At 37.2% G+C, this 13,086-nt stretch overlaps 1 protein-coding gene across 1 annotated transcript in view; it reads right to left on the reverse strand.

Annotated features, from left to right (window-relative positions):
- LOC150082142 (syntaxin-7-like) overlaps positions 1-12,530 on the reverse strand; it is a 74,177-nt gene extending 61,647 nt beyond the window's left edge. The window contains exon 1 of the mRNA XM_090380007.1: positions 12,375-12,530. The gene's annotated coding sequence lies outside the window, so the exon portion shown is untranslated. The remainder of the gene's footprint in view (positions 1-12,374) is intronic.
- Positions 12,531-13,086: the final 556 nt, after the last annotated feature.

Consider the following 13,086-nt stretch of genomic DNA (forward strand, 5'->3'; position numbering starts at 1 on the left):
TTCAGTCTTTTGTTGCTACTGGTAAAGGAACTGTCCAAATGGACTGATTTCAACAACTTTTTTATAGCTTCCTGAAGTCCAGTGTCACACTCTGTAATTTTCTCCAACTCTTGTAGCTCCTCTGTTGTTAGCTCACACCCATGAGCGTCAATAAGGTCCTTCACATCCTCTTCGTAACCTCCAGACCCATTGATTTACCAAGAGTGACAATATCACTTGTCAAAGCACCATCATCTTCAAATCCATCAGATCTTTTTCCAGGCTGAATTTAAGCACCTGGTGGAAACATCATTCCAAGAACTTACAATCAGCCTCACACAGTCCAACATGTTGAACTTTGACCTCCAAAAACCTTTGAGGGTGAGAGCATTTTCACCAGAGGCCGCTGCAAAGCAACTTGCGAACATTTTCATGATGTAAATTTTCTTGAAGTTTGCAACCACTTGCTTGTTTGGTTGAAGAAGAAGAGGAGTGGTGTTGGGTGACAAAAATTTGACTTGAACAAAGTCAATTTGTACCTGGAAAGATTGAACAAGATTGGGATCATGGCCTGGTGCATTATCCAGCAGGAGCAGTGCCTTCACAGGAAGCTTATTTTTCTCAAGATAATTCTTCAAGATAACTCAACAGAAAACTTCAAGCTGCTCCCATTCAATGAAGCCATATCCTGTAACCCAGGCCTTTTTGTTACTGCACAAAAACACTCCCAGCATGCAGCGACCTTTTGTTGTTTAAATACTATGGGGATATTAGAGTGATACACACGCAAAGGCTTCAGCTTAAAATCTCAACAAGCATTGGCACCCAACAGAAGAGTGAGCCTATCTTTCATAGGCTTATGCCCAGGTGAACTATCCTCATCCTTAGTGATGTACGTGTTCCTGGGCATTTGCTTCCAGAAGAGGACGATTTCGTAAATGTTAAAAACCTGCTGGGGAAGATAACCCTCCTGATCAACTAACTCTTGGAATTCAATTTTAAAGGTTTCAGCTGCTTTATTATTAGCACTGGATACCTCCCCATGCCTTTCAACACCTTTGATATTCACCCCTTTTTTTTTTTTAAGTGCTTGAAGACTTTAAAAGCCAGCCTCTGCTGGCTTTAAAGTCTTCAAAGCGCAGAGCACTGCCACTGGTTGATGGAGCTTGAAGTTTCAGATCGTCATAGATCTGAAACAATCGTATGAGTGATGTTCCGTATGCCACACGTTGAACGATAACATTGTTGAACAATAACAAAGACACTAATTGGTTGAGAACAATCGTACAAGTGATGTTGGTGCACCACCCGTCTGAAAATTTCCACCCATATATCATTCCAGCTATATCGGAAAGCCATTGCTACCTGCAAATATCATCGGTCCTTAAAATAAAAGATTGTATGGATGGTATACCGGCTCCTCAGAACATCGGATGTCGATGTCATTATAAGTCGAGGCCCTACTGTACATTAAGTTAAAAATGAAAACACTACAAAATATCCTGTTTCTTTAAATCCTTCTAACTAGAAATTATAAACAACCGACACCAGGTCATCTCCACACGTTTATTTTCTTGTTTTCGTAGCAGGGATATCTCATTTATGTAAAATATTTATTAAATTTTGTTGAGCTGCATTTCAAAAACCCACCAAAAGGTACCTCACTTATATATAAAACTACACAAACAGTACCAAAGCAAGCACCAAATTACACCATAAGAGTACACTAGCACTCCTTACAGACTCGATGAAAGATACTTTAGTCACTCTATATGGTGACACTCACTGTCATACATCCCTGCCCCCAGTTTGGGGTTCCTCAAGGTTCACTGCATCCCCCATCCTTTGACGTTTTTGTGAATGACCTGAAGCAGAACAACATTCACAAAAAAACAAAAAAAAAAAAAAAAATTCTTATTTTCACTTCCAAAATTCTTTTTCAGCCATCATGAATTAATCAGATAAGGCAGTTCCCCAGCAAGTGTTTTTCAGCTTTTAAAGTGAGCAAAATATCTTAGCATTAATCCTAGGAAATTTGGTGTGATGACACTTGTTAGATCAAGGAATACAATGTAGCTTATCCACAAACATGGGAAATATATGGTGCAAAAAGGATAGGTGGAATAGAATCAAGGTATATCTGCTGTGGGGGGGGGAAGCTGATGTAGTAGAGAAGATATTATCTTTTAAGGGCCTAAAAGGTGATAATATTGTACACTAATAGCATTATTAGTAGGAGATCTGCAGACTTACTTAACAAGTACAGGGCAATGTTGAAAAACAGTCGCAAGTCAGGGTCAAATTTGAAAGTGACTGAAATTCTGCCCAGACATAATAGGAGGGAGTATATAATGAGAATCTTGTCAATCAATTTGGCCCTGGAGAAACTGTGCAAGGCTCATAGGATAGAATTATTCTCAGAGTGGTCTGTGCTTGTTAACAGGAGGGTCAGTTTTTACAAGGATGAGATATACTTAAATAAAAAAGGTGCAAGAATATTTGCTGATGCTATCAAAGCAGTGTTAGGAGAGTTGGAAAACTGGTAGTTTCAGAGGGAGGTTACACAGACTAATAGATTAACAATAGCTGCAGGCAGAGGTGAAAGCAATTCTTGCCCTGCTTCTACTGGAAAGCAAGGTGACAGGGATTTCAAGGACTGCTGGACTAAAGTCAACATCGAACAAGTAAATACATGGGCTGTGTTAGGGTAACTAAGTGTAAAAACAGGTGCATGTATACTTGCACATACATCATTGTAAAGAGCATAGCAAATAGATCTGATGAATTTGAAGTGCTAGTCAGGACAAAATGTGGAAATTGTCGGAATATCACAGACTTGGTGTCACTCAGATATAAGGGTGGTCTGTGCTGTACTTTGAATATGGGGAGTACAATGTGTACAGAAAGGCTACAGATAGGAGAGGGGGGAGGCATTATGCTCTTAGTTAACACAAAGTGTTAACTAGCACAAAGTCTAAGGCAGAGCATCCAGTTGACATGGATGACCAGTGCAATATTGAGTCAGTCTGGTGTGACATAAGCACTGGAAAAGCAAAAATAAGAGTAGTGTTATAGGCCTAATGATTCTGATGAGTACAACAAACAAATGTACAAAGAAGTAGGGAGAGCCAATAAATCAGAATGTCTTATAATGGGAGAATTTAACTTTCCACATATTGACTGGAACTTGTGGGTTGGTCACTCACACAAGCCTGTATAGGTTTCTTGGATGACTCTTTTCTACAGCAGCATGTTAGAGGGGCAACAAAAGGGAGTAATACTCATGATCTGATTATCAGCAGTGATTCTTCATGCTTTAAAAATCTACAGATAAAAGAACCACTAGGTGGCAGTGATCACAGTGTATTAATTTGGGATTTAGTTAAAGGTTTAACTACCATCAAGGGTAAAAGGAAGGGATTTTGCTTTCATAAAGGTGACTACAGTGGTCTCAGAGATTTTTTTAAATTCTATAGTGGAACCAACTGGTGATTTTACAATCACCAAATTCTAAATGGGAAGCATTCAAGGAATTAATCATAGAAGCTACTAGGCTTTTCATACCAAGGTTTAGGCCTAAATGGATGTCAGATGAAATTATGAGACTCATGGCAGTGAAGAAAAATGCATGGGATGCATATAAATTATCAGATGATACAGAAGCCTATGGTACATATAAACTAGTCTCTAATCAAGTCACAAAAGAGGTTTGGCAAGTGAAGGCGGATTATGAGAAATCATTGGTGATGGATGCAAGGAAAAACAGAAAAGAATTATTTACTTATGTAACACTAGAAGGAAGGGGATTGGTGAAATTGGTCCACTTGATAGCGATGGTTGGACTGTTAATGATCCTTCTCAGGTGGCTGACAAACTGAATGAGTATTTTGCATCTACATTCACACGAGGAATTCTTTTGGGAAGTGGGTGCCAGAAGTTTATCAAACTCTAATGGAGAGCTAAATGATTTTGTAATAACTGAGAGGAAGGCGGAAGAAAAATTGTTGAAGTTAAACATAAGAAAGGCACCTGGTGTGGACTGGATCTATTCAATTATATTAAGGGAGGAAGCAAAGGATGTAAGCAAATCCTTAGTCACAATTATGAGAGCATCCTAGGTGTCAGGGGAGGCCCCCGTGGACTGGAGATGTGATAATGTATACCCAATTCACAAAGGGGAATCAATGGGTGAAATGAGTAATTACAGAGTGAGTAATTAATGTTAGTTTAACTTCTGTTTCAAAGAAAATAATGGAGTCACTGGTTAAAGAAGTAATGCAGGACCATCTAGACAAGACTGTAGTTATACTTCAGACATGGGTTTTTTAAGGGGAAATCTTGTCTGAACAATCTGACTGGATGCTACGATGCAGTCACAAAGGAACTGGGACACAAAAAATAATTTTGATATCATATATTTGGATTTTAAGAAGGCTTTTGATACTATTGCACATAAAGGACTGCTGTACAAATTGGAGCAGTGTGGCCTTAGGGGCAAGTTGCTGCTATAGATAAAGGGATGGCTGAATGGAAGAAGACAGAAGAGTAGTAATCAATGGACGCTGCTCTTCGCGGAATAATGTTATTAGTGGAGTTCCCTAAGGTTCGGTGTTGAGCCCATTGTTGTTTTCTATATTTATCAATAATACTGACAAAGGTATATCAGGCCTAATGTCGAAGTTTGCAGATTATACAAAGGTTTGCAGGGTGGTTAATGACAGCAATTACGGTATGCTACTGCAACAGGATCTAGAAAAGTTAGGCAGATGACTTGAGAAATGGCAACTGAAGTTCAACATTGACAAATGCAAAATACTGCACATGGGTAGTAGTAACTCCAGTGTAATGTGGCAACTGTGTGGAATTACACTCAGATATGAAGTTCTCCAAGCAGTGGAGATGGGCTGCGAGAACAGCTCATAGTGTTTTGTCAATGATATACAGGAATTTTGCTAGCAGGGATAAGGAGGTGATTATCCATTGTATAAGGCAATGGTCAGTCCACATCTTGAGTGGCATGACCATTGCCATACAGATGTGGAGACCTCATTTTAGGAAGGATGAAGAGCTGCTGGAATGAGTACAGTGAAGGGCAACAAAGGGGTGCTCTTACCAAGAAAGGCTTCAGTTCTGCAAATTACTAGGCACCTGCAAGGTGAGCTCATTGATCTGTTCACGGGCTTAAATGGATTGGCAAACTCAATACTGATGGCAGGAGGTTGACTGATGAAACAAACTTTTTTTTGATTAATGCTGTATAAATTTGCTTTCTTACATCATTTGCCACTACTAATGCTAAATACATAGATTTCAGAAAAGCTTTGGACACTGTTGCACATAAAATACTGATGTACAAACTGGAAAAGTGTAGTGTTAAGAGCAAGTAACTGTGAATAAAGGAACAGTTCATTGGGAGGAGAGGGAGTTATCAATAGGCACTGTTCTGTCCTCTAAATTTGGACAAATGATATTAGTGAAGTCTTCAATGGTTCAGTGCTGGCCCTGCTGTTGTTTTCAATATTCATTAATGATACTGATAAAGGTATCAGGCCTAATGTCTAGGTTTGCAGGTGATACGAAGGTTAGTCGGATGGTTAATGATAGTGATCATGGTATATTGCAGCAAACAGATCTAGATAAATTAGGCAGATAGTGAAAGTGGCAACTGAAGTTTTAACATTGACAAATGCAAGGTACATTATATGGGTAACAGTAATTCCAGATTAATGTACCAACTGTGTGGTACCACACTCAGGGTAGCAGAAAATTAAAAAACATCTGGAGGTTGGGTGGAAACAATTGTGCAGTTAGACATGGAGTTCCAAACAGTACAAACAGGATGCCAGGAGAAGAGAGCCCATCGGGTTTTGTCAATGATATACAAGAATTCTGGTATCAGGGATAAGGAAGTGGTTATCCCATTATAAACAGCAACTGTTAGGCTACATCTTGAGTACTGCATACCGATCTGGAAACCTCATTTGCAGGAAGATGTGGATCTGTTGGAGCAAGTGCAGAGAATAACAAGATTAGTGAGAGGAACAAAAGGGTGCTCTTAACAGTAACGGTTTCAGTTCTACAAACTGTAGCATATGAACACTAAATACCTTCAAGAGGAGTCCGAATGCTTCAGTCTTGCTTTCTTGCATCATTTGCCACTACTAATACCAAATATCACTAACCGGACCAGGCTAGCAGGAAAATTGGATTTATAAAATACAACACTTATTGTTTCAGAAATCTGTATTAATCAGTTATATTACTTAAAACATAGTCTGATGTTTTATCACCACAAACACCAACTATAACTTTACATTAAACAGTTACACAAGATTTATACAGGAGCATATATCTATTACAGTTACTGCAACTACAAACTCTTCTTTTTTTTTTCTTTTCTTTTAACTTTCTCTCTTTATGTATTGGCAGCAACAGCTTGACAGAAAATGACAACTCATAATCAATTCTGTTAAAGGGAAAAATAATGGAGTCACTGGTTAAGGAATCACTGTAGGATCATCTAGACAAGACTGCAGTTATAGTTCAGACACAGCATGGGTTTGTTAAGGGGAAGTCATCTCTGACAAATGTGATTGGATACTATGATGTGGTCACAAAGGAATTGGATGCAAAGAATAATTTTGATATCATATACTTGGATTTTAGGGAAACTTTTGATGCTATGGCACATTATTATTATTAGTTACATGGTGCAAGGAAGCCTGACGCTTATGCTGCACCAGCCAAAAAAAAAAAAAAAAAATTCCCCAAGTTACCCTGAGAGAGAGAGAGTCAAAAGTAGAAGGGAATCACCAAGAAAGAGAAGAATGGCGATGGAAGACTACTGTACAAATTGGAGCAGTAAGGCATTAAGGCAAGTTGCTACAATGGATAAAGGGATAGTTGAGTGAGAGAAGACAGAGAGTAGTTATAAATGGACACTGCTCTTCATGGACTATTATTAGTGGAGTCGCCCAGGGTTCGGTGTTGGGCCCATTGTTGTTTTCGATATTTATCGATGATACTGATGAAGGTATACCAGGGTTAATGTCTAAGTTTGCAGATGATACAAAGGTTGGCAGGGATGTTCATGGCAGTAATGATAGCACACTCCCGGAACAGGATCTGGAAAAGTTGGGCAGATGGGCTGAGAGGCGGCAACTGAAGATTAACTTTGACAAATGGAAAGTACTGTATATGGGTAGCAGTAACCCCAGAGTACCGTAATTGTGCACTCAGGTAATTGTGCACTCAGGTATGAAGTTTTCTGAGCAGTGTAAAAAGGCTGCAAGAGGACCTGAGGTAATTGTGGTCTTTTGTCACAATTACGCCAGGTGTTTAGTCAATGATATACAGAAATTTTGCTAGCAAGAATAAGGGAGTGATTGTCCCCTTATATAAGGCAATAGTCAGGCCACACCTTTTTTTGAGTACTATATACAAGTTTGGAGGCCTCATTTTAGGAAAGATGTAGAGCTGCTGAAACGAGTACAGAGAAGGGCAATGAGATTGATAAGTGGAACAAAGGGTTGATGTTACCAAGTAAGGCTTAAGTTCTGCAAATTGCAGCCTCTGGAGACTAGGCACCTGCGAGGTGATCTAATCGAGGTGTATAAGGCCTTGAATAAATTGAGCAAGCTCAATGCTAATGGAATTCTTTCTCTTGCTCAGATTACTCACATGAGAAGGCATAAATTCAAATTGAGGAAAGACAATTATAGAACAGATATGGGGAAATTCGCCTTTAGCCAGAGGGTGGTTGATAGTTGGAAAAAACTTCCATCTGTTGTAGTGGAGGTCAGCAACATAAATAAGTTCAAGGCAGAACTAGACAAACATTTGAAGTGAATGGATAATTGAAATGGGAAGGGTTTTTTTTTTTTTTTTCTTATGAATGCCAACCACAATGAAATGGTTGAGGTCATTACAAACAGGTTCACTCATCTTGCAGAGAGCCTCTTAATTTTAAACTTGCTGCATTGTTTTTATAAAAGTAAACTGTAATTGCATTCCAATCTTTTAATTTAACTGTTATTACGGGTTTTATCAAATCAATGTTAAATAGCAATTTATCCTGGTAATTTAATAAAGTGATATACAAGAATCATTTTATATTTATATATTTTTATAATATGGCTGTAGACAGTAATCGATGACTGGAATGTATATATGGTCAAACTTGTTTATAATGACATCAAAAGTGAGCTCATTAAAACTGTTATATCCATGAATCCACATTGATGGCTTGTGAATTTGCATACTCCTGAATTTTAGTTATTTTTATGTTTTTCCAGCTTTCTAACTGCTCTGAAAAGGATAACAGCAGGTTCAGTGAGTAACGTGACAAATTTTTGCGGCCAGTTTTGTTGATGTTCCTGAGATTTCAGCAATTACTGAAAAATGGTAATATTGTGTTATGGGCACAATACAAGGTAGATGTGTGAGTTGACTTATATTGTTTTTTTTTTTTTTTTTTGTTTGTTGTTGGCACATTGGCTTCTGTGGCCATAATGCACCTCCCAAAGTTTTTGCTCTACTCTGATCCAAACCCGAGGAGGGATTCGAACCCGCAACCTTTGGGTTGCCAGGCAGATACTTTACCCACCCGGCTAGCACGGTCAGCGACTTTTGTTGAAAGTATGCTCTACAAATCTGCTTAAATTAAAATTACTTGAACAATTTTAATGGTCTATTACTTCTTGCCAGTAGAACCTACACCACCCAAAATACTCAGTGTAACCAGGTAATAGTAATGTTTCATTTTAAAAACTTGTTCTCTTTGCCCATAAACAGCAGCGCCTTTCACTTAGTCAACTTCATAATTGATCTGTTTTGAATAAATTAACTATTTCACATTTAAAACTTCCATGGTGATTTTAAAAGGCTCCCTTTCTCCTACTCACCCACCTCTTGTAAAACTTAATGGCTGTTCCATTCCTTTCGTCACAACTTATAAATTCCTTGGATTACTGATTGACAATAGACTTACTTTTCTTCCCCACATAACTAGAATCTCTTAAAGTTGAGTTTGGATTAAATAATAAAACCTTAAGAACTTTTTATCACGCTGTCTTCCTTCCAATAGTTACTTATGTTTGGAGCCTGGTTCCATCGAGCATGGCTCCTCGCAGCACAATCCAAACTTGGATCTTTTCTTCTTGTAATTCTAAAGGAATGTAGAACCATGTTAATCCCAGCTCTTCATGTACTTTCTGGCTGCATTCCCCCCAGAACTATTTTTAGTCTACCGAGGTTTTTGTAACAACATTAGGAAAACACTTTCTTTAAATTTTGTTCACTTGAAATTGACACCTCTTCTGCTACAAAAGCTAAAACATCACTGCTGCCAGTTTCACCTACAAAAATAGCAAATCGCATTGGTCTCTCTCTCTGAAAGGTCTTACAACCAAATCTTTTCTCCCAGACATCACAACTCACTCAAAAAAGTTTTCTGAACTGGTTCTGTCCTAGCCTTTTTTTCAATTTTCTTCTCACTGGATACAGTTCTTTGAATTCTAAACCACATCCCAAAACACATCAATTAACCACAATTGCCATTTTTCAGCCCATCTTACCAAATTTATACAGGTCTTGTTGGAGTAGCATACCCTAATTGTCATTAAGGGCCCTAACACCCTAAGGAACACCACTCACAACATTAATCAATGAAGAGCAGTGGTCCTTAATAACTAATCTCCAACCTTAATGATAGTTGTACAAATTGAAGAATCAGACTACACACATGCAGGTGGCATAAATTCAAATTGAGGATGACTGCAATATAGATGTGCAGAAGTTTGCCTTCAGCCAATGGGTAGCTGATTGTGGAAAAAACTTCCATGTTATTGTGAATGCCATAGTTTGAATACATTCAAGGAATAATTATACAAACTGGTGGAGATGGCCGAGTGATGTGGGAGATTTTTTTTTTTTTTTTTTGTTTATGATTGATGCTGCATAAGCTTGCTATTTGCCATTACTAACACTAAATTGCCCATAATTAATGCCTATATGAAAAGTATGTCTTCTTGTATATAACCATGGCAATGCACAAAAAAAGAAAACACAGTCTGGTTCAGAGAACTTAGTCAAAATATCTGCAAATGTCTTCTACACCTCTACTTCAATCTGTCTCTTCACAAGACTACATATCTTACACAGAAAACAGATATAACAGCATGTAACCTGCTCTACTGATAAGTCAAATCACCCATAACAGAAGCACCTTGAAGCACATAGTCAAGTTGTATGTGCTACTACTACTACTAATGGAATCTACAAAGATTCCATTAGTAGTAGTAGTAGCCATTACCAGTTCTTTTCTTCTCTTTTTTTTTTTTTTTTTTTTTTTTACTTCTATAGCCCTGTATAATATTAGTAACAAGTAAAATTCACACAAGAGGAAGTTGCCCACAATCATATATAATCATATATGATGATTATATATAATCATCAGCAATCATATAATTTCAACCTATTTTAATTAGTTGAAAAGCACCACATCATGACCTCACAATGTATGTTCATGGGGCCAATTTTCATGTTATTCAAGCTTCATATATGTAACAAGTGTGCTACATTTGTCAATCACATATTAACATACTTTATCTTCTGAATAATTAATTCCCTTTCCTGGCCCCCTTGATAACACTAGCACTTGTTTACTGCTAAATAACACTGTGGTATGCATTTGTTAATCTCTAATAAAGTTGTTGAGTAGATACATATATATAAGATTTCTGTAACAAACATGATTAACTTTTCACCATTATGTATTCCATAATCTACATTGCTGTCATGAGAAAATATCCAATTAGAAGCATGTAATCTCTGTCTGTATTCAAATCACATTTCACCTTACTTGAAAACAAAATAAAGTAAAAAATTTTTGTTTAGTTTTTGTTTATACTACGGCATGACCACCAGGTCAGTGGAGTTTACAATAAATCATCAATACAAACATTAATCGTATTTAGCGGGCTTGAACCCCGGTTCACTCAAAGAGCATGTGTTACTGCACTCACGCTCCTGACCACTCCGCTATGTCAGGCCTCCTTCAGGTACATGTCAAGTATTTCAGCTAAGTGCAGTTCAATAGAAAGAAAGGTCAGTACTGTAAACAATAATTGAAACAGAGTAATTTGTGGTTTTTATTTATTTCATTTCTGGAATTCTGTTACTTTGTGGTATAAGGTCTATATATAAATCTCAGGCTTCTTTTGGGTTGAAAACTAATATTATCTACTGAAATTTGCATCTTTTCTTTGTTATTTTACTCTTTTCAGTTAGAGAAAATTTAGTTATATATGATTTAATTTTCACACTTTTGTAGAACATTTCCTTGGGAAAAAAAAAAAACTTTTAACTTTACAAAAAACCAAAAAAATAATTTCGAATTAAAACTTCCTTTGTACCATGTCCTACATTTAGGTTTGGAAAATGACGCTGCAATTACTGATAACACCACAGTGGATAAGAAATGTTCTGATTTGTGCTGTTATAGTACTGCTAACTCTATCTCCATAATGAGTATTGTACTTTCTATGCATCACAATAACGATTACTTATTTATTTTATTGGTGTATAACCCAAGGAATGGGAGGAAGTTTTACAGGCTTATGTCATGTCTGATTAACTCAGTTATGACTAGGGCAATAGGTTTCATGGTTTAAGCTCCTAAAAAGTTGGGCTTTCATATGGGTAAATAGACTTGAATTCATCATCAGGCTTGGGTTGGGTCAGCACAAACAGTCGCTGGACTAGGTGGGTAAAATTCAAAAATTTTGGGCAGCATTGTCCTGTGACATGAACTTGTACACAGTTAATCAACAAGAAGTGAGCTGTGTGGTGATCAGAAGTTGAGTTCCAGATTTTAGCCAGGCCAAATATCTTGCAATTAGTTTGAATCCTGTAAGAAAATCCACTTCACTTCGCCAATTATCAAAACATAGAAAAATAACAATTATGACAACTCATGTTTTTTAACAACCGGCTCGCTTCAATTATTATTTTGGAGGCAGTAAAGTACAACAGCAGCAACTTTTCTTTAAATTATTAATAACTGGTTCTTTCAAATAGGTTTAACAGAGCTGTACAACACCAATGACCACAATGGAAATTCCCCGTTCATTACCACCTCGGTGTTGAAAGGTCAGTCATATGTTACTTCATAACACACTAGCAAACTATCCTACGATAACACATGTATTGAACATCAACCTTGAGTCAATTTAGAAACGTAAGGAATTTCATTTATTTACTGATTTATTTTTCCTTTTAATGATTAAGTATCAATTTATAGAAACAAAACTGAAAACACTTCGGGTATAATAAATATTCCATGGAATGAATAAATGTAATAACATGATTACTTCGTATAGGAAAACCACCCTTACCTGCCGTCTATCTCGTAAAATTACGATAACAGCATCCGCAGAAACCAAGATTTATTACTGCCAATTATTAAAACTTAAACTAAGAAAAACAAACGAATAAATCTGTATTTTTAACATTTACAAATTATAACATGTCTTATCAAAAACCACTTGACTCGTATACCATAACTCACATTGTAGAGGGCGCTCATAACGGCACCTCCCAATAAAGACATCAAAGAAGAGCAGACTACAATTCCCCTGATATCCGCCAGCTGTATCTTTAGAACACGGTTTTTGAATATCGGAATATACTTTAAGTATATCTTCCACTTCTTCTTTTTTTGTATATGTGTGTGATTATTGTTATTATTATTCTTATTATTGCGTGTTGGCAACGTCTGCTACCAAGGCCATGTTGTATATTGTCTGTAAATTGTGTTCTGAGGTCTTTCTGTTTCCTGTATGAAAAACCCGAGTTTCTGGGAGAAAAAACCATGCTTCCCTCGCCTGAGACTGACTAACTCAGCCAAGTTGTGAAAAAGACCAATAAAGATTCCTCCCATCATCGACGGGATTCGATTCGAATTCGGATCTTTTCCATCCGGTGTGTGGAGGACTGCAATCCCACCAACCGTGCTACCCACGGGGGCGTATGTTTGTGATATTTTTGATCTATAGATACAAAACATGAACTGTTCTAAGGTTAACTGAGAAAAATGTTTAAAAGATC

This window comes from Mastigoproctus giganteus, chromosome 8 (assembly GCF_048544385.1).
Source record: "Mastigoproctus giganteus isolate SK-2022 chromosome 8, ASM4854438v1, whole genome shotgun sequence".
NCBI classification, from domain to species: Eukaryota; Metazoa; Arthropoda; class Arachnida; order Uropygi; family Thelyphonidae; genus Mastigoproctus; species Mastigoproctus giganteus.